Genomic DNA, 25,628 nt, shown 5'->3' on the forward strand with positions numbered 1-25,628 from the left:
GTTGACATACATTTGTTTTTATAGTACTGAAAAAAAAAAGACTCTCAACTGTTAATGTCTACACATAAGTGGAACACTACTTTACAGTAGTGTCAAAAGCTGGGAAAAGGGGATGAATTCAATTTTTAGGTTTCGAAAGAAAGAAAAGAAAAGAAAAGAAAGAAAGAAAGAAAGAAAGAAGGAAGGAAGGAAGGAAGGAAGGAAGGAAGGAAGGAAGGAAGGAAGGAAGGAAGGAAGGAAGGAAGGAAGGAAGGAAGAAAGAAAGAAAGAAAGAAAGAAAGAAAGAAAGAAAGAAAGAAAGAAAGAAAGAAAGAAAATGACAATGAATAAGTCAAAAGTTTTAGGCCTGAGCATGAAGTGAAGGTATAAGCAGGGAAGGAGTAATGTGGGAAAGATCCTCATTAAATTGCTTAGGATAGAAACCATACCTGCCTCAGCCAATCAAGTCTCTTTCTAAAGATATTAGCAGCCTTGACATTTTTGTCTTGCTTGTAATTTCATGTGATTATCCTCATGGTTAGACTATAGCAATAAAAAGATAGCTACATACTGAGGCATGTCATGTTTTTATAGAAAGCTTGGAGAAGGTTATCACCCCTCTTTGCAGCTGGGTGGGAAGCCATTAACTAAGACTGAACTCAAGGAGAATTTTCTGGCTGATGTGCAGTGTTGGCCAGAAGCATAGAGTGCCAGGCCATGTTTCACCTACTCCCGGTTTTGCCAGGGGACAGCCCCATTTGCTCCCAACTGAACACGGCTCATAAAATCCATTTCTGTCCAGTAGCACTTGAGCATAAGCAGCTCATTGAGAATTTGTCTGGATTAGATTGGACAGATGGAGTTGAGGATGGAGAGGAAGAGATGAAGGCAGAGATTATTATAAAGGAAAAAGTGAGAGCGTTTGGTGACTGAAGAACAAGTATTCAAAGCAGCATCCAGGATTTTTTTTAACCTGAGTGGTTGGGAATGGATACAGCTTGATAGAAATGTAAGCCAACAAGACCACTGAGGAGAAATACTTTAAACAGACCAGGACACCTTCAGGTTAATGTGAAAAGAAATATGTTCAAGTTCGACAAATTAGGGGTAAAAGGGGCAGTGATGTTCTTCAACGATCAGATCAAATGCCTCCAGGGGGCCTTCTTCCCTCACAGTCTTGAATAGCATGATGAATAACTCGGTCTCCCTCTGTGATTCCAGGTACTTATGAAGAAAAAGTGGGGAAATCAATCACTTCCCCATGGAGTTGAACTTTTTTCCTCTCATACAGAACATCACTAAGTGCTGTTTTGTAACAGGGACCATTTTCAGTTTCTCAACATGTACTAACCTGCTTGGTTTTCTGAGGCAGCAGCTGTCACCACAACAATTTTTCTCAAAACGAAACTAAAGCTCAGACCGACCCAGGAGTCACATCTGGACACAGAGAGCCTGTCATGATCTCTTACACACACTGCCTCACAGCTGCCCTGGGATCTGGAGGTGACATGAACCAGCAACCCAGCAACCAACACAACACTTCTTCCCTGCTGGAAGTTCAGTGGTAACCTAAGGTCTGCCTGATCCCCAACTCTGCATTCCAGAATTCCAGCATGGTGGTGGTTTGCTCTCAGAAGTTCTCTATGGTCTGTCCATTTGTTACCACCGAAATCTTGGGACCCTGGAGCCTACTGGAGTTCCAACTCACCGAGGACCACTCTTAATAAAAGATTCCACCTTCTCCTCTCATTGTAACAGTGTATGTTTCTCAGTCTATCTTTACATCAAGCCTGGGCATTCAGTGTTTTATCTCTTTAGTAACACAGATGTTTTGGTACATGCACATGCATGTGTTTGCATGCACACACACACTCAGCCACTTTTCTCAAGACTTGTCTCAAAGCCAGGGTTTCCACCTCTTTCCCAGGCCCTGATTTTATGCCTACACTACTTTTTTTAAACACTGATATGAATTCCCCTTGATGACCTTTGTGTATACTGACAATTGCTCTTATTGGAGCCCACCAGAGATTCCAGTGTAAAATTCAAGGATAAAGCAATCTAGTGTTTACATATCATTTTCCCCAAGCCTACGTGACTTCCATGTAAATTTGTTTACCTTCCTGACCTTCCCTTCAACATACTTTGAACTTAGCCTATTAAGGAATTTAAGAAGGATACTTGTTTTCCAGGATAAAGTGTCTAATTGCTTCACATGAGTAAAAGAAACCCAGCAATGTTCCCAAATCAAAAAAAAAAAAAAAGTCCACCCATAGATGACAAATCCATTGGCAAACTTGCATAATCATTTATCTAATTAGCAAGTAGTTCTCTAAATATTCCCTTACTGCACACACCCTACATAGGAATGGTACTACAGAGATGAGATTATACCAGCACAGATTATTAAGAAATCCCCTTTATATATTACAGTTTCTTATAATGAATATTGGCTGCAACCATCTAATAGTTCAATAAATTTCTATTATATAGGTCCATACATGATCCAGGCACATGTACCAAATAGTGGGAGTATGAAGATGAAGATATTATCCAGGAAAAATCATTTAGTCACACCTATTAGGATGACTATGGTAAAAGAAGGAGGGAGAGGAAGAGAGAAGATGAGAGCAATTGTTGGCTAGGATATAGAAAAGTTAGAACCCTTTTTCAATGTTGGCAAGAATATACAATTGTGCAGCTTCTATAGAAAATAGTACAGTGGCCCCTCCAAAAATTAAAGATCAAAGAGCAATCATTGGATCATATGGTAATTCTGAGTACATACCCAGAACTGAAGGAAGGGACTGAGATTTGTAAATCCACACTCATAGTGACTCTGATCACAATAAGTATGGGTAGAAGCAATCTACGAATGGGTGAACAAATAAGCAAAATATGGTGTATATCTACTATGGAATATTATTCACCCTCAAAAAAAGGAAGGAAATTCTATTATATGCTACAACATGGATCAACCTTGAGAACATTTTGCTAAATGAAATAAGCCAGGCCCAAAAGTCCAACTTTTCTGTGATTCCACTTATCTGAGGTAACTAAAATAGTCAAATTTCCAAAGATATAAAGTAGCATGGTGTTTACCAGAAGCTGGAAGAATGGGGAAATAGAGAGTCACTATTTAACATGTATGGAGACTCAGTTTGAAAAGATGAAGAAGTTTAGAAAGGAGGTGCTGATGGTGTACAACAACATAACTACTCAATGCTACTGAAGTGCACATTTAAAATGAGTGAAATGGTAAATTTTATTTTACCACAACTGAAGATATTATGCTTTAAATAAAGGGTTTCATCGAATATGGGAGAGAGATCTCTGAAGAAGCAGTTAGGCAACAGTCTGCCTAGTGATGAGACAGACATCTGCCGTGTCGCTTCTCTCTAGGTTCACACAATGCACATGCTAAAACACGTTTCACAAGCAGTCCTTTTATCTAAAGTCACAAGAGAAAGAACAGGGTGTTACCATTCTGAGATGTTAATCACTGAGTTCCACTAGGGGAATTAAAAATGTTTAACAAAAAATACAACAATTCTAACATACGCAGGGTCCAGTTCCAAAACTAGGTTAAGACTTTGAAGCTGGCAGGGGTGGGGACTTGGAAAGAAAGGAAATAACTAGAGCGCACAAGTTCAAGTCCAGACACTAAATGACTGGCAGGGCTTTTTGTCTACAGTTTGTCACACAGACAGGTAGAAACAGGGAACAGCAGGAAGCAGTCAGTGGCGGGATCCAGTGTTAGTGCTTGGAAACTTTGTGGTCTCCACTTAGGAGAGCTGCACGACCCCTCCCTGATAGACAGCAGTGAGTCCAGGAGCTGTGGTGCCCGTGTGCTTTCAAAATTCACTTCGTCCCCATCCTATCCACCCTACCTAGAATAATTTTTCTTTCAGTATCCTAGGACTCACATATTCCTAGAAGATAGAAAGAGGAGCGCTCTGGACAACTGACAGTGATGTGAGGAGGAAAGAAAGTCCCTACCTAGCTAGGACATTATAGGTGGAACCAGATCAATCTCTCTCATTATCTGGGACAGCGTTGGAATGGAGATCAACTAAATTCGAGAGCCAATATAGCATAATTAGACACAGAAAGTACTAAATATCCAATCACTGTTTCTGAAAACTTCCAACAAATAGTCTGTCAATTCTAGAGCAAATAGAGCATAATTAGAAATATAAAGTGCTAAAAGCTAAATATCCAAGTACTATACCTGAAAAATTCCAACAGCTATTCTGTGTATGCAGGGTACAGGGGTATATGTGTGTGTTTTAATATTGAACACATGAATTTGCATGTCATACTTGCACAGGGGCCAAGCTTATTATCCTCTGTATTGATCCAATTTTAGTATATATACTGTCGAATGAAGCACTTTAAAAAATAATAATAATAATAATTCAAATGATAATGAGATCCATGATAAGGCTCTTCTGGACAGGGGAACTAAAAGAAACCCCCAGCCCACATTTAAGAACACGACTAGGACCATACTCATGGTTCCTATAAGACTTAGACACATCCCCGACACAACACACAAAGTGAAAAAACATAGGAATCACAGTCGGGACAATGCAAGATGTAGAAAGTGATCCAGCCCGACCACAATGCATGTCAAAACAAATTCCTGAAACATTTTCAACCAGCCTTCCCAAGTGTCATTTTAGTGGCTCTGGTCACAGACTTGCCTTTTTTGGACCCCAGAAACAAAAGAAAATCAGGCTGGTATCTGTAGCCCACTAAAGACTCTGAACTAGGGTAAGAGTCCTGCAGCTTTAATAGTCCTGTGTCAGTACATTGCTCTTCATTAACAAGGGTCAGCCTAATGTCAGATAATGGAACTCTCTGGTCCCATTGACTTTGTCACATCATTAGCTGAAATTATCCGTGAGCCAATATGTGAGCAATTTCTTATTATTCACACATTAGCATCCAGCATCTTGGGATTCCAAACCTCTTAGCAATAATTTAACAGTAAGACCACAATGTTTCTTTGTTTTCTAGTGAGAGTCAACTCATGTGATTCTCTCCAAGTCCATTAGGCATTCTTTTCTGTTCCTTCTGGCAATTCTTCCCCTTCTCAGTAGCATCTCTGAATTATTAATTTTCTTGTGGTACCAAATGCAGACAGATGATTTAAAAGGGGAACAATTTTTAGTGTGAATCTCATTTCATATATGAATACTAACCAGAGAGCAGCCCTAATGCCATCCACTTCTAGAAATATGCGAGGTTAGTGTTATATGTGTTGATTTTATGACACCAGTGGGATGGTCTTACTGTTTAAGTACAAATGATTCAATATTATATAGTTTTTGCAAAAACAATGTATTATTAAAAAGACTTTATGCCTAACGAGGTAGAACACCAAAGAATCAAATATTCAGGAACGCTACATGAAAATCAATTTTTCATTAAAACTATATGTATCTATGAAAGCTAAAGCAAATGATTGAAAACACTACTAGTGTTTGCAAAAGAAAAGTTCTCTCTTTGAGGTATAGCATTTATTCATGGATTATAATTAATAGTTATTGAATATTACATCTGAGGAACAAAATATGGATTTCTATCCCTAAGTAATTTTCAGATTTACACTCTTGGGAGATGGATAATTTATATTTAATTTTAGTACAAATAAGTTGTAGTTCCTTATAGCTCACAAGAAGGTTAGACTCTAAGGTTAATTGTTAGGTAGTTTAAACAAAAAATGTGTGATTAAAACGTACTTTGAAAATCTCTTAAGTCATTCATAAAATGCAATATGCATAGTTTTACAGTATTTTAAGTATATGATGTATACATTATACCATACACAAAATAACATAAAAATATGCAAAATGTCCTTTTATATTAATTTTCTATAGAAATGCACAAGAAAACTGTTGCTAAACTATATCCATTGTTAATTATATAAAGCAAATAATGAAACACTACTCAAGGAAATTTGTGTCATGAAATTGGTATGAACTATAAGGATTCAGAAGAGGAAAATGGCTGGCTTCTCCAATTAACATTTTCCTGATAGAACAACCATCTGCTTTTAACCCATTTTGTTCCATCATCCCAGATGTGGAACACCTTTAAAAACTTACATTGAGGGCTGGAAATAGAGCTTAGTTGGTAAAGTGCTTGCCTCACATGCACAAGGCCCTGGGTTCGATCCCCAGCACCACCAAAACAAAACTAAACAAAACAAACTTACATTGAACAACAGATAAACCACTTATGACAACTTCCAAATAATATTTTAATATTATGTTCATAGAGTTAAAAACATGGGTCTTCACTAAAACCCAAATATGTATAGTGCACTGAAGAAATAGAACTGATAGAACATAAAGAAAAAAAAGAATCTTTACGGAATTGGCGAATTGGCTCCTGTGATTTTATAGGCTGACAAGTCTAAAACTCTGCGGGGTACACTATCATTATGGAGACCCACAGAAGAGCTGCAGATTGAATCTGAAGGCAGTCTTCTGTAAGAATCCCCTCTTCTTAGGAGCAAATCAACTAACTGGATGAATCCTGCCCAAATTATCAAGGATAATCTTCTTCACTCAAAGTGTACTGATTTAAATGTTAATCTCATTTTTAAAAATACCTTCACAGAAACATCTAGAATAATGTTTGATCAAATATCTGATTATTATGACCTAGACAAGTTCACACATAAAATTGATCATCTCACACAATTTTAAGAGGCTTGTATAAATCAGGGATACTCCAGCTATAGCTCACAGCCACATTTATATGACTCACAAAATCCAAAGGCCAGAATCAATGTATTGACAGGTGAATTGCTCCTAAAGGCTGAGAGAAGGATCTGTCAAGGCTTCTCCCCTTGACTTAGAGATGGTTGTCTTCTTGCTGTCTAAGTCTTTTCACATTATCTTGCCCCTATGCACATCTGTACCTGAATTTTCCCTTTTTATAAGGACAACAGTCATATTTGATTAGCATCCACCTTAATGACCTGACTTTAACTTGATTTCCTCTATAAAGAGGCAAAAATAAAAATCTCCAAATAATATCATGCTCTGAAGTAACAAGGGTTATGACTTCAACATAAGAAAGTGGGGGGGTGCGGATTACCAGGCAAGGTGGCGCATGTCTGTAATAACAGCAGTTCAGGAGGCTGAGGCATGAAAATCACAAGTTCAAAGCCAGCCTCAAAAAAAGCAAGACACTAAGCAACTCAGTGAAACCCTGTCCCTAAATAAAATACAAAATAGGGCTGGGGATGTGGCTTAGTGGCCAAGTGCTCCTGAGTTCAATCCCTAGTACCCTTCCCACCCCAAAAAAGAATGAGGGGTTCAATTCAACCTATAATGAACATTATATCAAAAAAAAATCAACATGAACCATGGGACTGTAAGCAAAGCTCCATTTTGCAAATGTTTTCTCTTAAATCCTTGATCAATTTGCTACAAAGACTGACTGTATCTTCAACAGAACCAATGTAAATAAGAATCAAATTAAATTACCTGAGACTTGTGATTTGCCTGAAATTTCGCCATTGCTACCAAATTTGTCAGCATTACCTCCACAACCAACTGTCAAACAATGGCAATTACACTTTCTTTATTACTTCTCAATTTCCCTCAAACTTTATATTTACCTTTCACTTGGTAAGTAACAGTTCACACAAAAAATTTGACTGTTTTATTGTAATTTTTGTTTGTACTTTTATAAAAAATTTATTGTTGTATGCTATTTACTCTTCCATATTATAAATGTTTTTGAGACATGATATGTTATACATATTTTATATAATGTAACTATTTTATATGACACCAATATAGTTTATGCTTCTACATAGGCACTTTGCTATATATAGCAAAATTTTAAAAAATTCATTGGGAGTTCTTGGCATGATATAAAGCATTATAATTTTTTTCTCCTTTAAAATAATGGGAAATAAATTTATTGTTCGTGTTCCCATGCAGAGCTGCTGACTTTTAGAGATTGTTTACTGATTTCTGAGTTGTAAGATAATAGAAAGGTAGAAATTGAACTGTGATTTCATGAAATTTGCTTCATAAAAATTCAAGAAAGTTCTTCAAGCTAAGAAAAAAAGACACTGAGGTGCATAAATACAAAAGTTCTAAACATTTGGGCACACTAGTTACAGGATGGCATTTGATTAGGAGACAGGCACAGAGGAAGGCTTCATCTGTAAAATTAGAAAAGGGAGGGTCTTCAGTTCCAAGATAAAGAGGTGAGAATTTACTGATAAGCAACAGAGAGGTCGGTGGTATTATCATGAATGGAGAATCCAGAAAGCCTGCTTGGGTGGTACAAGAGGAAGGCTAAAACTAGATAGAACATGACAAGTGTGAATTAAGACGGATTAAAATCTTCAGGTGCCCTCTACTGGTGGTTAAGGAGTGATGCAGCTCAGATGAAATACTTCTATGCCACTGGAATAAACAGGAAGGAAATTCTCCTCCTCAGAGTGAAAAAAATGCCAAAAATAGAGTTACACAAAGTTCTCCAACAGTCAACAACATAAGCCTCCATAAAACAATCAATATACAATAAAAATTCATTTGTACAGCTGAGAATGAAAAGATCTATCTTCTCTAGTGATTAAAGAATAATCTGTCATTTGTGGAGGGGAAAAAAAGGTCTAAAATCTTTAAACACTTTTAAAAACCTGAAAATAGTTTGGAAATGAATTTGTAGACTTTCGCTCCAGTTGGCTTTCAAGATAAATTGGAAAGTCTGTGAGAGAATGTAGTTCAAAACATTTCCTAAAATCTGTTCACCTAAAACCATCAGAAAGTACATTTTTGAGACAGTTTATGGTCTGATTTTGGAACAAGAGAAAATAAGGTCACACCATTCCAATTCCTTGAAAGGAGCTTTAATGTGATATCCCATCCGGGGCCCTCTCCAGCATTCCCCCGCACGCCACTCCTTGCTCTATCTTCTCTCTCCTTTGCCTTCCTCCACATTGAGACTAAATCCCTTTTCTCTAGAAAGAAATGACAAGAGACAGTGACCGAAAGTCTGGAGGAGAAGAGGCAAAAGAGAAGTATTTCATTGTCCAACTCTGCATTAAATTTTCAATTGTTTTTGGCAGTATGCTAATGAGTTTTGAAAATAACCAGCAATCTGCAAACTTAGATAAATCAATTAATATCTGTTTCCACATTTCTAAGATGTGTAAGAAGACAGCAAGCACATTCTATAACATCCTTTCAACCGTAAATTTGAAAATATCATTTTTAATTGAAGAACTCAAAGTTGCCCCTACTCCTCCACCACTGTTGTACAGAAGAGGAATTCAAGGCTCAGAAACTTTCCATGGTCTTCCTAAGTAGAAGAAACTGAACTAGAATCAAGACGTTTGACCACTGTGGTTTTTCTACTTCATTGTTAGTTCTTTTTACTTAACGTAGAAAAGCCAGGCTACATTTCAGAGATACAAGCTTTAAATATATCCAAGTGACCATTTCTAAACCAAATTAAATTCTTATCCTAATGATATTTAAGTGCAGGTGTATGTAGATATAGATATCTCTGTGTATGTGTATATACATACATCTCTATATTCTTCTATATATGTATGGTTTTGGTGTCCTATATATAAGAAAACAATATTTCATTAAGCAATTAAGTATTACACATTATTTAAAGATTTTAGTTCTCTTAAGCAGACTTGGAATTTTCTTCCTGAAAATACCTACCCTTGTATTTCCACTCTATTCACCTTAGTGGAATTATCCATCTGATCTCCCACGTGTTATTTTTGTTTTATTCATTTAAAATCAGCAATTTTACTAGTGAAGTAGTAAAATTTGCCAAAAATATTAAAATGCAATTCTTAAACAGCAGGCATGACTGCTTCCAAATCTGTATGTTCTATGTGGTCTGGGTAAGGTCTGTTTGGCACATTATAGAAAAAGGATTGAGTCATAAAACAACTTGGATTAAACCATTTTACAAATGGGTGTTTACAGACACATAAGAAGCCAGATCACAAGCACCATATTAAAAAGTCAGATAGATGGCACAATGTTCAGTGATGGTTTTAACCAAACCAGCATTCAGGTTCTCTTCTTTAAATGGTACCACATTGCCTTCTGAAGAACTCCTTCCTCCTTTTCTTATCATCAATGGAGAGCCCATGTGGCAAGCCTGACCAACTCTAGCCCCTCATCCTTCACACCACAGCAGGTGGTCCAGACTGAGCAAGACAAAGTGCCAAATCTCCATTTCTGTCTCAATCCCACAACTTGTCTAATTATATTACACTTTAAGTGTCTTTGCTTTGTTTTTCTTTTCCAAAAAGAAAGACTATATTATCTATCATCTATCTTATTAAATTTTTCTGATGAAATGAGTTGACACACAATTTTTGTTTTTTGAGAGACAGTGGGAAAGGGAGAGAATGGAGATCCATTAATATTGCACTGCAAGTGTAAAAATGCTCAGCTCAAATCCTTTAGTAAGTATGACTGATAGGCTTTTCTTAAAATAAAAAATACAGAACTGAAATTTAATCATGTGTAATTCTGTCCATCCATTTAAAGAGCACAATTCAGTGGTTTTTATTATATTCACATAGTTGCACAATGATTAGCACATGAACATTTTCATACCACAGGAAGAAATCCCACACCAAGGCAGAATGACATATTATAAACCAAGGAGTCAATCTTCTTCAAACTGCCTGAGACCAGAAGTGTTTCAGATTTCTACAATTCTAAAGATTTCAGAATATTTGCATAACTTTTGACCATTCACATTTAGGTCATGAAAAAAATATGATACATCAGTCTCTACAGAAGCTTATGCAGCACCTCATATTTGTAGTTTGTGTCATATTTTAAAATATGTATTCATATGTGTGAATACATTTGCTGTTCCCACTGCAATGCTATGCTTTAATCAGGGCATATTGTCCATATTTTATAAAACAATAAAATTAAAACAAAAATATTAAGACCATTAATTTGTTGAAGAGAACAAATTAAATTCCAGATCTCCCAATTCTAATCCTATAAATCCTTTGTTATTTTTATTGCACAATGTTTTATGGATTGCAGATAAGCCAATTATACACATCTCTAAAGTAAAGTGACTTCAAAAATTCTTCCATGGCTCGAAAATATTCAAAATTCAATGTTTTCTGAATATCTATGTCATTCCTTTTTCTATCATTATTAGCCAGCAAAATCTCACTATAAAAATGAAAAACTTTTAAGTCTTTTTGCCATTTATTAAGTGTCATTTTAAGCCTAGTGTTTGAGAAATTATGATTGTTACCAGGGTGAAGAACTGTAATATCAAACTATTCATAAATCATTCCTAAGTGAACCAAATGAAGGAATGAAATTAGATAAACACTGAGTTTCTTTCATTTAAAACAGAACTCATACTCAATAATGACATGAAAAATATATGCAAAAATTAAACTCAGTATTTATTGAACATCCACTATATGCCAGGCTTGCACCAGTTTAGTAATTGAACAGTTTGCTCTTTCATCTAAGGTTGTAATTGGATTTACTATGAATGGATTCTAAAGCAGATCTGTGATCTGTTCCAGGCCTGCTCTACCGAGGTTCAGGAATGCCAGCCCAGGAATTCAGCAATACACATCTTTGCCTCTGGTAGAATGCCCACCAACCTTAGACCCACATATGGACTCTGAAATATCCCTGTGACTTAGTTCCAGTGCTGCATTACTGTGGTCCAGGAGAAGTTTCACCCCCTCAAGGAACCCATGGAAGATAGACCCAACCAAGTCCAAGTGCCAGGCCTTCTGACCTTGGTCTCAGTAACAGATTCTGCAAAGCAGTCCTATGACCAACTCTAGCTCCACTCTTCCATAGTCAGTCCTGCCCACCCAGGAACCCAGCAAGAGACATGCCTGTCTTTGTCCCTGTAACAGGCCGCAAACTGACTAGTCCTTGAAGCAGCCCTGTGACATAGTCTCACTATAATGCAATCCCAAGGAAGTTCTGCCCACCCAAAAATCTTCTTAGGGACCCATGTCAGCTTGCTTAGGGACTTGACAGGATCCACACCTGTGGGTCCCCTGTTAATAGGCCCACTGTCTACAGACTCAACTGCAGACCCAGAAGCAGTCCTATCATGTGGCCCTACCCTTGCCTAACTGACATCCATGAGTCATTAGTCCAAGGACCTAGAAAGAGAAGAACATAACTAGCCAAAACCATTCTTTTAAGACAGAAGTGTTTGTTCCTTCAGCTGTACAGACATCAATACAAGGCTACATGATCACAAATAATCAGACAAATGATGCCACTATAGGAAACCAATAAAGATCCAGTGCCCAACCCCAAATAAATGAAAATCTGTAAACTGACAAAAGAATTCAAAATATCACATTAAAGAAACTTGTCAAGTAAAAAGAATATGATACATTATTAAAATTCAAAGTTCAATAAGGGGGGGAATATTTTTTAAAAGAATCAAATAGAAATTCTGGCACTAAAGAATATAATGAGTGAACTAAACTAAAAGAAATAGGAATAAACAGCACACTCAAATAAGCAGAAGAATGATATAAATATCATTTGAAAATGAGTCAGATTTTTTAAAAAAGAATGAAAAGTAATGAAGAAAGTCTATGGATTTATGGGACTCCAACAAGCAAACCAAGAATGATACACATTATGGGAGTTCCACAATGTGGAAGAGAAAAAAAAAGAAAAAGAGAAAGAGAAAGAGAAAATAAGTTTGCTGCTTATTTAGAGAGATAATGGCTGGAAATTTCTCAAACCTTGGCAAGGATACAGACATTCTGGCTTATGAAACTCAAACACCCCAAACAGGATCAACCCAATTAAGATGAGACCAATACACATAGAATTAAATTATAAAAAGCCAAAGACAAAGAAAATTAAAAAGCAGCAAAAGAAAAGAGATTTAACATTAATAAAGCTAAAAGCATATTTCTCAGCAGAAACTTTTCAGAACAGAATAGAGTGGATGGTATACTCAAAATATTAGAATAAAATATGTCAACTAAGATTACTAAGCCTGTCAAAACAGCCCTTCAGAAATGAAGACTTTTCAGACAAATGAAAGCTGAGTAACCATCACAAGACTTGTTTTACAAGAAATGCTAGAGAGTTCTTTAAGCTGAAAGGAAAGAACATTAATTAGTAATATGTAAATATACAAATCACTTGAAAAAGTAAGTATATAGTCAAATGCAGAATACTCTAATACTGTAATGTTGGCATATAAATAGCTTCTAGCTCTATCACTAAAAAATTGAAAAAAATATTAAAAATAACTATCAGTACAATTTCTTAATGGATAGGAAATACAAAAGATGTAAATTGTGACATAAACAACAAAATGGGTGTAAGCAAAAGTGTAGTTTGAAGTTATCAGCTTAAAATAGACTAATATTATATAAACTTCATGGTAACTGCAAGGAAAAAATTCCTAGTGAATGCCTAAAAGATAAAGAGAAGGGAATAAAAACATACCACCACAATAAAATCATTGACTCAGAAAGTAAGACATCAACAGAGGAAGAAAGGAACAAAGGAACCACAAAAAGATCAGAAAACAATAGCAAAATTCTTACCTTTAAAGGTAAATGTATAAAATTCTCCAATCCAAAGGAATAGATTGTCTGAATTAATTTTTTAAAAAACCAACAATATATAGGCTGAATGTGAAGGGATGGAAAAAGAAATCTATGCAAATGATAACCAAAAGAAACCAGTTTGCTGTTCTCATATCGTACAAAATAGATAGAGCCAAAATCTACACAGAGACAAAGAAGGTCATTTTAAGATAAAAGTGTCAATTCAACAAAAAGATATGATTATAAATATATATTCACCCACTAAAGGATATATAAAGAAAATAACAACATATCTGAAAAGAAACTTTTAGTAGTTCCCCCTTTACCCATTCACTGAGTATATGCTCAAATACCATTGGTGGATGCCTGAAATCAAAAGCATATCAAATTCTACAACTTCATGCCTTTTTCATATTATCTAAGCATTTATCACACATTATGGCCATTAGCAATGTCAGCATATACTTTTTAATTAAACTGGGAACTTTCATCTTTTTATTTAAAGGAAGCACTTTACTGCTTCTCTTTGGTTTATCCAAATTGCCAGCATCACTAGTCTTGTACTTTGGGTTCATTATTAAATAAAACAAGAACTATTTGACCGTAAGCACTGTGGTACCATAAAAGCTGATCTGATAATCAAGTCAGTTACTAAGTGAATAATGAGTAGTTAGTGGATACACTAGACAGAGATGATCCATGTTCAGAAGAGAATGGGGCAAGATAGTACCTGATTTAATTGTGCTACTCAGAATGGTGTACAATTTGAAACTCATGGAATGTTTATTTCTGGTATTTTTTCATTTAATATTTTTCAACTAGAGTTGACCGCGGTAACTGAAACTGCAGAACACAAATCATGGATAAGGAAACTGAAATACCCCATTTTTGACGATGGATATATTATTCACAAAAACAAATCAATACGGAAACAGTGGTACTAATACTATACTCAAAAAATTGGATCTAACATACACATACAGGTGTTTCCACCCAACAGGAAAAGAATACACATTGTTCTCAAGAGCACATTAAAAATTTACCAGGACAGATCACATGTTAGGTCACAAAGGAAATCAACAAATTTAAGAAAATCAAAATCATTCAAGTATCATTGTGACTTCAATAGCATAAAACTACAAATCAGTAATAGTAAGAAAATGGGAAAATAAACAAATACATGGCAACTAAACAACACGCTCTTGATCAACTGTTAAATCAAAGACGAAATCAGAATGGAATTTTTAAAATCACTCAAGAAAAACAGAAAAAAAAGTAAAACATTCCAAACTTATGGTATGCAACAGAAACAGAGCTAGTAAGGAAGTTTAAAACAATAAATGCCTACATTAAAGCAGAATAAAAATACAAAACAAACAACCTAATTTTATACCTCAAGGAGCTAGATAAAAAAATTCCCTAAGCCCAGTGTAAGCACAAAGAAGAATAAGATTAGAACAGAAATAAAGAATAGGAAAAAAATCAACAAAAATAGGGTCAGTTTTTTGATAAAGCAAATCAAATGGACAAACCCTTTAGCTACGCTAAGAAAAAGAAGACTCAAATAAGATCATAAACAAAAGAAGAAACATTATAATAAATGCTTTAAAAATGAAGAGAACTGGGGCTGGGGTTATAGTTCAGCGGTAGAGCACTTGCCTCATACACATGAGGCAATGAGTTCAATCCTCAGCACCACATATAAATAAATAAAATAGATACAGAAAAGATATTGTGTCCATCTTTTAAAAAATCTTTAAAAAAAAGAAGAGTATCATAAAAAACTGTCATGAACAACTTTACATAAACATATTTGATAATCTAGAAGAAATGAATAAACTCCTAAAACCTTACAACCCACCAAAATTGAATTGAGAATAAACGGAAATACTGGACAGGGACTGGGATATAACTCAATGGCAGAACATTTGCCTAATATTTGCAAGGCCCTGGGATCCATCCCCAATTTCGGGGTGAGGTGGGGAGGAATATAACAATATCAAAAAGGGACACTGAATCCAGTAAACGTAGATCTCCCAGTAAAGAAAGGCCAAGCACAAGGTGGTTTTCTGGGTGAATTTTATCAAACATGCCAAGAATTAATACAAATTCTTCTTAAACTCTTTCAAAAGAATAGAAGAGGGAATGCTTATAAATAAACTTATTTTATGAGGCTAGCATCACTCTGATACCAAATCGGAAAAGACCCCACAATAAAAGAAAATTGCAGGCCCAAATCCCTGGTGAACATAGATGCCAAAATATTCCCCAAAACAACAGCAAAATAATGTTCAATAACATACAAACACACACACACACACACACACACACACACACACGCGCGCGATCATACACTGACCACTAGGATTTATTCCTGAGATGTGAGGATAGTTTAACACCTATAAATCTTTGCATTCCTACACTCTAATGATGGATCTGCTGAAAAAGAAATTAGGAAAATTATCCCATTCACAATAGGCTAAAAAAATAAATAAAAACAAAATACATGAGAATCAATCTAACAAAGGGGTGGAGGACCTCTACAATGAAAACTGTAGAACACTAAATATAGAAATTAAAGAAGACCTCAAAAGATGAAAAGACTTCTCATGTTCTTTTAGGCAGAATTAATATTGTCAAAATGGTCATACTTCCAAAAGCACCTTACAAAGTCTATGCAATTCCCATAAAAATCCCAATGACATTCTCCACAGAATAGAAAAGGCAGTCATAAAATTCATTTGGAAAAATAAGAAACCCAGAATAGCTATAGCAATCCTTAGTGAGAAAAGCAAAGCAGCAAACATCACAATATCAGACCTTAAATTACACTACAGAGCTATAGTAACAAAACCAGCATGAAACTGGTACCAAAACAGATATGAAGACCAATGGAGTAGTCTAAGTAGTAGACTACCTCTTAGTAGACAAAGGTGCCAAAAACAAATGGTCTGGGAAAACTGGAAATCTATATGTGGTAGAATGAAAATTAATTCCTATCTCTTACCCTCGACAAAATTCGTAGTGTATCAGAAACCTAGGAATTAGACCAGAGAACTTGTACGTGCTAGAAAAAAAATGTACCTCAACACTCCAACTTGTCAGCTCAGGAACTGACTTCCTTAACAAGATTCCTAAAGCACAAGAAGTAAAATTTAAAAATCAATAAATGGTATGGAATCAAATTAAAAAGATTCTCCATAGAAAATGAACCAATCAAGAGCATGAAGAGGGATCCAAAAGCATAGGAGTAAATTTTGGCCACCTGCTCCTCAGATAGAACATTAATATCCAGGATACACAAAGAATTCAAAAAATTTAACAAATCAATAAATGGGCAAAGGAACTGAAGAGACAGTTCTCAAAAGAAGAAATACAAATAATCAACAATATATAAAAAAAATGTTCAACATCTCTAGCAATTAGAGAAATGTAAATTGAAACCCACACACACTCTAGTCAGAATGGCAATTATGAAGAATACAAGTAATAATAAATGTTGACGAGTATGTGGGGTAAAGGCTACATTTATACATTATTGGTGGGACTGCAAATTTGTTCAACCACTCTGGAAAACAGTATGGAGATCCCTCAAAAAATAGGAATGGAACAGGTTTGACTCAGGGATACTACTCCTTGGCATATATCCAAAGGATTTAAAATCAGCATACTACAGTGATGCAGCCACATAAATGTCTATATCACAATAGTCAAGCTGTGGAACCAACCTAGGTAACCTTCAGCAGGTGAATGGATAAAAAAAAAAAAAGGTAACATATATACACAATGGAGTATTACTCATCCATAAAGAAGAATGATTTTATGGCATTTGCTGGTAAATGAGTGGATCTGGAGACTATCATGCTAAGGGAAAAAAGTCAATCCCAAAAGGTCAAAGGTAGAATGTTGTCTCTAATATGCAGAAGCTAATTCAAAATAAAGGGGTGAAATGAAGGGAAAGTAGGAAGGATAGGATAGGGAAAGACAGTGGAGTGAACCTGACCTAACATTCCTATGTACATATATAAACATACCAGAGTCTCACCATCATGTGCATCCACAAGACACTCATTTAATTTAAAAAATAAAACTCTACATAAATAGCAGAAAGATCAGTGGAGTAGAAGGAAGGGAACAGGGGGTAGGAGACAGGGAGGGAAAGGGGAAATGCTGGGGACTGAATTCAAACAAATTATGTTCCATGCTTTTATAATTATGTCAAAATAAATTCTGTTCATTTTTTATAACTAGAAAGAATCAACTTCAAAACACAATGGTTAAATATATACAATCCAATTGCTTTGTGACAACTTGTTAACAAAATATTAGATCATCTCAGTACGGCAGAAAAAAATCACTTGACAATTTTCCTCATCCCTTAATGGTTACAACTCTGAATGAAATAGGTACAGAAAAAATTTACTTCAGCATGATAAAGACCAAATATGAAATCCCATGACAAACATCATAATCAATTGGGAACACTTGAAGCTTCTAAGATCTGATACAAGGTCAGGATGCCCACTCTCACAACTTGTTTTCAAAAGAGAAAGGGTTTCAGTAGTGGGGGCGAAACATGGGAGGTCCTTGACATAAGGAGCAAGGACTCTTTCCATGAAAGGTTGAAGAAGTTACTTGGTCCAAGACTAAAATTAATGAGCCCAATGCCAAGAAAATAAAGAGAAGCCATTTATATATTTTCTTGGCTTTATTTTTACCTGTTCTATTTCTCTTCCATTGGTCCAGCAAAATGCTATTAAAATGATATTATTTCTCAACTTAGAATATTTTAAAAATAGAAAACTATGTTAAAATCTGTTTAAATAAAAACTGTAATCATAAGACTTTTAGGAAATTAGTATAACTCCTGGAGACTTAGACTTAAAGGTGTTTTCTGGTTAACTTCTACTTTTAAGGCCTAGGCTGTGACCTTTTCTGAACCTCCAATCAAGGTTTTTTATAACCACTGTCACATTTGTTTGAATTTCAATGACTGTCTACACACACACACACACACACACACACGACGAAGTTCCACAAAGAAATGACTATGAATTCTGTATCCCATATATTCTCAACATCTGACAGATTGACAGATTACCCATACCACAAAATGTTTTTGGAGGAATCAATAAATGGCATGTTTCTGAATTCCCTTATGATTCCACGCCAGAAAGTATTCCAAGGTTTTAGCATTCAACTTTGACATATGGGATATATAGGATCTAAAAAATGAATCTGATTCACAGAAAAAATCAGAAGATCAAAAAAGAATCATGGAAATATGTACCTTAACGGTGTGATATGCAAAACTAGTAATATATTAAGATTTTGAATATATGTCTATGATGATGCCATTATTGTCTCAAGTGAGGGAAGAAATCAACATACTAGCCCAAACCTAGATACTCTTTTGTGCAAAAGTATGTACCTACCAGATTCCTCTGAAACCAGATGCACCAATAGGCAGAAAAATTTTTGCCTGCCACATTTCCCCCCAGATGATCCTTAGATATTGGTCTAATGACTAAATTGCCAAATGGACACAGGAGTCATATAGTTAAAAGATACACTGCCTGGGTGTGAGAATTTTAATAATAATCTTTGGTCTGAGTCCAAGATGATAGAATATTTAGGTTAGGATCAATGAAACCAGATGCTGACACAGAAGGAAGCTGCAAGTGATTTTGGAGAGATGCTTCTTATGTTAATAAATCATCACAAGTTAGGCCTCTCTGGCTTGCGCAATTCAACAACGAAAAAAAAAATAGACAGTACCTGACTACTGCTGATGTTTTAACTGGCTACACTATTACCTTCAAATTGTTTAATGGGCTCTACAATGATATACCAAGGTAGATGCATTTTAATGTTTGCAAAGGAAACGTTAAAGAGAATTACCGAAATTACAGTGATCACTTAGCAACTTAATGTCTTTACCCCATTACAGTCACTTGCTAAGTTGTTTTGTTTCTTTTTTGTGTTTTAATAAAGGTATTCAAACCCAGGGGCACTTAATCACTGAGATACATCCCCAGTTCTTTTGATAGGGGACAAACATGAGTGGTGGGAACATGAGGTTAACAGAATAATTTTCTAAAATTGGCCCAGTGTGCTGACTTCCCCACACACGTTTTCTTTTCTAAGAAGCAATTTACCTGCAGCCCTGCCTGACTTAAGTGGACAGGATATGTTACATTCCTTGGCAAACCACCTGTTTTCTATAGGAGAAATACAAACCCAAAATAATTCTGATAAGAGGAACACAAGTTATTGTGAAATGGAGACTTTTGTGACCCTTTCACAGAACAGATCCCAACTTAGGAACACAAGGATAATTGCTCCTAAACGTAAAGTCTGTAAGAACAGATTCCAATTAGAACCAGGGAGCATGGGCTAGAGTGACCTAGAGTTTTCATAGCAAGAAGGCTTGAAAGTCTGATGTCATTCTGCTGTAGGTTCAAAGTCAAGACGTGGACCTATCTAGAACTCTCTAGAAACATCCCTGGGACTCCCACTGGGGGGGTGGGGCAGGCCAGGCATGTTGGTGCATGCCTGCAATCTCAGTGGCTTGGGAGGCTAAGGAAGGAGGATCAAAGTCAGCATGTCGGATTAGGCACCAGATTCCTTAATAAGACTCCTATAGTGCAAGAATTAAAACCAAGAATCAACAAATGGGATGGATTCAAAACAAAAAGCTTCTTCTCAGCAAAAGGAACAATTAGTGAGGTGAATAAAGAGCCTATTTTAGGAGCAAATTTTTACCACACACACACATCAGATAGAGCACTAATCTCTAGGGTATATTAAGAACTCAAAAAGATAAACACCAAAAAAACCCAAATAACCCAATCAATAAATGGGCCAAGGAACTAACAGACACTTCTCAAAAGATGATATATAATCAATCAGCAACAAACATATGAAAAACTATTCAACATCTCTAGCAAGTAGAGAAATGCAAATCAAAACTACACTAAGATTTCATCTCACTCCAGTCAGAATGACAGCTATCAAGAATACAAACAACAATAAGTGTTGGTGAGGATGTGGGGGAAAAGTTACACTCATACACTGCTGGTGGGACTGTAAATTGGTGCAGCCAATATGGAAAGCAGTATGGAGATTCCTTGGAAAACTTGGAATGGAACCACTGTTTGACCCAGCTATCCCACTCCTCAGTTTAATCTCAAAGGACTTAAAACAAACATACTATAGGTCACAGACATATCAATGTTTATAGCAGCACAGTTCACAATAGCTAAATTGTGGAAACAACCCAGATGCCCTTCAGTAGATGAATGGACAGGGAAACTTTGGTGTACAAATACAATGGAATATTACTCAGCAATAAAGGAGAAGAAAATCATTGCATTTGCAGATAAATGAATGGAGTTGGAGAAGATAATGTTAAATTAGCCAATCCCAGAAAACCAAAGGCCAGATATTTTCTTTCATATGAGGATGCTGACTCATAATGGGGGTGGGTGTGGGGGAGCATGGGAGGAATGAAGGAACTCTAGATAGGGCAAAGGGGAGGGAGGGGAAGGAAGCAGGCATAAGGTTAGGAAAGACAGTGGAATGACTTGAACATCATTACCCTAAGTACATGTAAGAAGACACGAATGGTGTGAAAATACTTTGGTTACAAGCAGAGACTTGAAAAATTATGCTCTATATGTGTAATATGAAATGAATTGCATTCTGCCATTATATATATAACAAATTAGAATGAATAAATAATTTTTTTAAAAAAAGAAAAAGAAGAAAGTCTTTGATTGGTTCATTAAGAGACTGGGCACATCTGAGGAAAGAGTCTCTGATCTTAACAGTATCTCAAAAGAAATCTCCAAAACTGAAAAGCAAGTGAACAAAAGATTGTAAAACAAACAAACAAACAAAAAAACCTGAATATCTAAGACCTGTGGGCCAAAAGATTATTAGAAGAATAATAGAGAAAAGAGCAGAAAAAAGTTTGATGCATTAAAGGCTGAGAATTTTCCCAAAATTAATATCAGACAACAAACCACATCCAGAGAACTTAGTCAACACCAAACAGGATAAGGGCAAGAAGGAAAAAACAAACAAACAAAACATACATAGACGTATCAGTTTCAAACTCCAGAAAAATCAAGAATAAGAAAATCCTGAATGAAGACAAAGGAGAAAACCACAAACGAAGAAACCCCTTGGAAGCCATGTTAATATGTAGAGTGAATGAAATATTTAAAGTATTGACAGGAAAAAAAAACTTCAAAACTAAAATTTTTAAAACTATGTATAATTAACCTTCAAAAGGGAATGAGAATATGTATACCACATTTTCTTTATCCATTCATCTACCAGCTTTAAAGAAGAATAAAATTATGGCATTTGCTGGTAATTGGATAGAGTTGAGAACATTCTTGCTAAGCAAAATAAACCAATCCCAAAAACCCAAAGGCTGAATGTTTTTTCTGATATGAGGATGCTAATTCACAATGTGGAGGGCGAGGAGAAATTGGGAAGAATAGATTTACCTTAGATTAGGTAGAGGGGAGTGAAGGGAGAGGTGCATATGAGGATAGGAAAGATAGTAGAATAAAACAGATATTATTACCTTACGTACATATATGACTGCATGACCAATGAGATTCTACAACAATCAGACAAATGAGAAATTATACCCCATCTCTGTATGACACATCAAAGTACACAAATGCATTCTACTGTCATATATAACTAATTAAAACAAATTAATAATTTTTTAAATGGAATGAGAAATAAAATTTCTCAGATAAACAAAAATTAAGGGAAGATATTGTTATCAAACCTGCCTTGAAATAAAAGTTTAAAAATAAATAAATAAAAGGTAAAAAAGTTTTTTAAAGAGAAGGACAATGATATAAGTCAGAACTTGGGTCTTCATAAAGAAAGAAAAAACAGGGAAGGAATAATTGAAAGTAAAATAAAAAGTTTTATTTGCATCATTCATAATTGATCTCAAAGATAATTTTCAAAATAATAAAGGTAATGATGTATTTAAGTATGCTTATTTATGTACTATAATTATACATTTATGAGTAAGTGAATGCATTACAGCAATGTCACACAAGGAACAAAAGAAGATTATTTTAAAGTATTTGCACTATCTGTAAAGTGGTATAGTATTACTTATGTGTGGACTTGGATTAATTGTGAAGGTGTATTTCAAGCTCTAGAGAAACTACTAAAAAGGTAAAAATAAATGCAACTGCTAAGAAAAGTGAAAAAAAAATGGAATCAGATAAATTACTCAATTGGAACACAAAAGTAGGAACCAAGAACAAGGGCAAAAAACAGAAAACAGGAACAACTATGGCAGTATTAATCCAATTATATCAGTAGTCACTTTGAATATCTAATGTTCTAAATGCACCAATTAAAAGAGAGGACATGTCAGAATAGATCCAAAAATGAAAATAAAAAAGGCCCACTTACATGTTTTCTACAATAAACCCACTCTAAATATAGAGTAAAACATAGCTTAATAGTAAATGCATGGAGAAAGATACACCATTCTAATACCAATCAACAGAAAGCGAAAGTACCTATATTACTGTCAGAATGAGCAGGTTTCAGAGCAAAGCAAGTTATCGGGAATAAAGATGGGGACTGCATAATTATAAATGGGCTGATTTTCAAAGATATAGTCATTAACATATATACATCTACATCTATATATACATATACAACACAGTATAAAAATAAATAAGACTAAAACATAGAATTGCAAGCAGAAACAGATGAATCAACTATTGTGGCTGAATACTTCAACATCCCTCTAATGGACAGATTCAGTGAGCAGAAAATCTTGGAGGACATGGTTGGACCCAACACCACCTTCATCTAGAGATACTGAATATCTCTGAGCCACTTCATCTGACAACAGAATACCCATTCTTCTCAAATTCACATGGAATAATAAACAAGATAGATCACATTAATGGTTATAAATCACACATTAATAAACTTACAACAATAGAAACCATAAATATTTGCTCTCAAACACAATGGAATTAAACTAGAAATCAATAATAGAAAGATAGCTGGAAACACAAAATCCTTGGGAACCCAAAAATGTAAAATATTTTTACAGAGCATATGAATCAAAAAACTATCATGAGAACTTTAAAAAATGTTTTAATTAGGGGCTGGGGTTGTGGCTCAGTGGCAGTGCACTTGCCTAGCACATGTGAGGCACTCAGTTAGATTCTCAGCACCACATACAAATAAATAAAAATAAAGGTCCATCAACAACTAAAAAATATATTTTAAAAAGTTTTAATTAAATGAAAATTAAAACAATTTATCAAAATTTATTTGATGCAATGAAATCAATGCTTAGAAGAATACATAGAGCACTGGGTGCACATACTAGAAAAGCAAATATAAAATCTATCATCTAGCTAGGCACAGTGGCATAATAGGTGAACAAATAATCTGTGGTGCATGTAGGCAATTAAATATTATTTAGCACTGAAAAGAAATGAGCCATTAAGCCACTAAAAGAGGGAATAAACACGTTACTAAATGGAAAAGCCAATCTTGAAAGGCTATATATAGTCTATACCCTTTTTGTAATCAGCTATGACATTCTGAAAAAGGCAAAGCCATGGAGACAGCCTGCCAAGGTCTGGAACAAGGGAAGTGTAAATAGATGGAGAACAGGATTTTTGGGTCATTGAAACTGTTCTGCATAATACTGTCATCTACTTCTCTGCATAATACATGTCATAAATTTTTCCAAACCCATACAAGGCACAACACCAAGATTGAATGTATGTAAACCACAAACTGTGGGTGATATTGATACATCAGTGTCGGCTCATTTTATTCTTTCGCCAACCTAAAACCTATCTTATTTTCCTTCCATGGGAAAAGCAATGAGCCTACGCAAACATGTCACTTTGTGGGAGACCCTGATTGTGAAGGAGGCATTTTTTTTTAAGAAAATCTAAAACAAACCACCACAACAAACTAATAATGTTTGTTGTGGGTGAAATGTTCAAGATTTTGGTCTGATCAATGCAAAAGATAAGTGGTAATTAAGTGAAGAGAGCAAAAAAGGACCCTGTGACTCATGTCCCCTGCATACCCATTGTTACTGTCTGTTTTCTTCTTCCACCAACCTACACCCTTGGAGGAACAGGAATCAATGAACATGCAGAGATTGTATTTACTTGTATTGTGATAACTTAATCCATAAGAAGTTCCCTAATGTCTCTTCTTTAGTGTTTCCCATGTGGTCTATGAAAGACACTGGCCTTCTATTAGACCCAAGAAAAAAAGAGGAGGAAGATGTATATTGACTTACAAAAATACCGACAGAAGACTAAGTCATTTTTCTTCCGGGATATGGTAAAATGTCCACTAGCAAAATAATTTGAAAATTGTATATCCTCAACACATACCATACCTTTCAATACATTGATACCGTGAAGGACACTGTAAGGAAATGTCACTCAGACTTGTGTAAATGCCAGAAAGCTTTGAGATCAGTTCTCTCCAACAGTCTTTCTCATAAACAGCTTATTCACATCCTCTGTAGTTTTTCATTTGTATGGGATCTCAGTGCCTAAAATGAACTGAAAAATTGAGGATTCTCCACCTGAAATTGAATATTTTTAGGCATGCATATACAGAGATTTAAAATCTTTTGAAGAAAACTACACAACTCTCTAGATTAGGGGAGGTAATATCAACATGAATAGCTCTAGGAATTGATGATGTGCCACAAATGGAGAAGTCAGGTTGAGAACAGTATTGTTTGCTTTGTGTTAAAATGGGATTGATACTTGGTTTGTTTTACTTTTTAAAAAAAAAGCTTTATATGCTAATATATTGTACTAATTTCTAAAGTAAGCTTCATTGTCTTTCATTTAGATTGGAATCATAAAGGTCTGGTTTTTCTGTAAAAAAAATACTGCTCATCCTTAGATTACAGCAGACTTACAAAGAACACCTGTGTTGTTTCTTTCTCTAGCTAGGTTGCATGAAACTGGATTCAAGAATTTAAACTTAAGTGGGT

At 35.3% G+C, this 25,628-nt stretch overlaps 1 non-coding gene across 1 annotated transcript; it reads right to left on the reverse strand.

The window, feature by feature from the left end:
- Positions 1-4,267: 4,267 nt before the first annotated feature.
- On the reverse strand, positions 4,268-4,372 carry LOC113201662 (U6 spliceosomal RNA). Its single transcript, XR_003303181.1, has one exon. It is a non-coding gene; the product is annotated as a U6 spliceosomal RNA (small nuclear RNA).
- Between the last annotated feature and the right edge of the window lie 21,256 nt (positions 4,373-25,628).

This window comes from Urocitellus parryii, chromosome 1 (genome assembly GCF_045843805.1).
Source record: "Urocitellus parryii isolate mUroPar1 chromosome 1, mUroPar1.hap1, whole genome shotgun sequence".
Classification (NCBI taxonomy): Eukaryota; Metazoa; Chordata; class Mammalia; order Rodentia; family Sciuridae; genus Urocitellus; species Urocitellus parryii.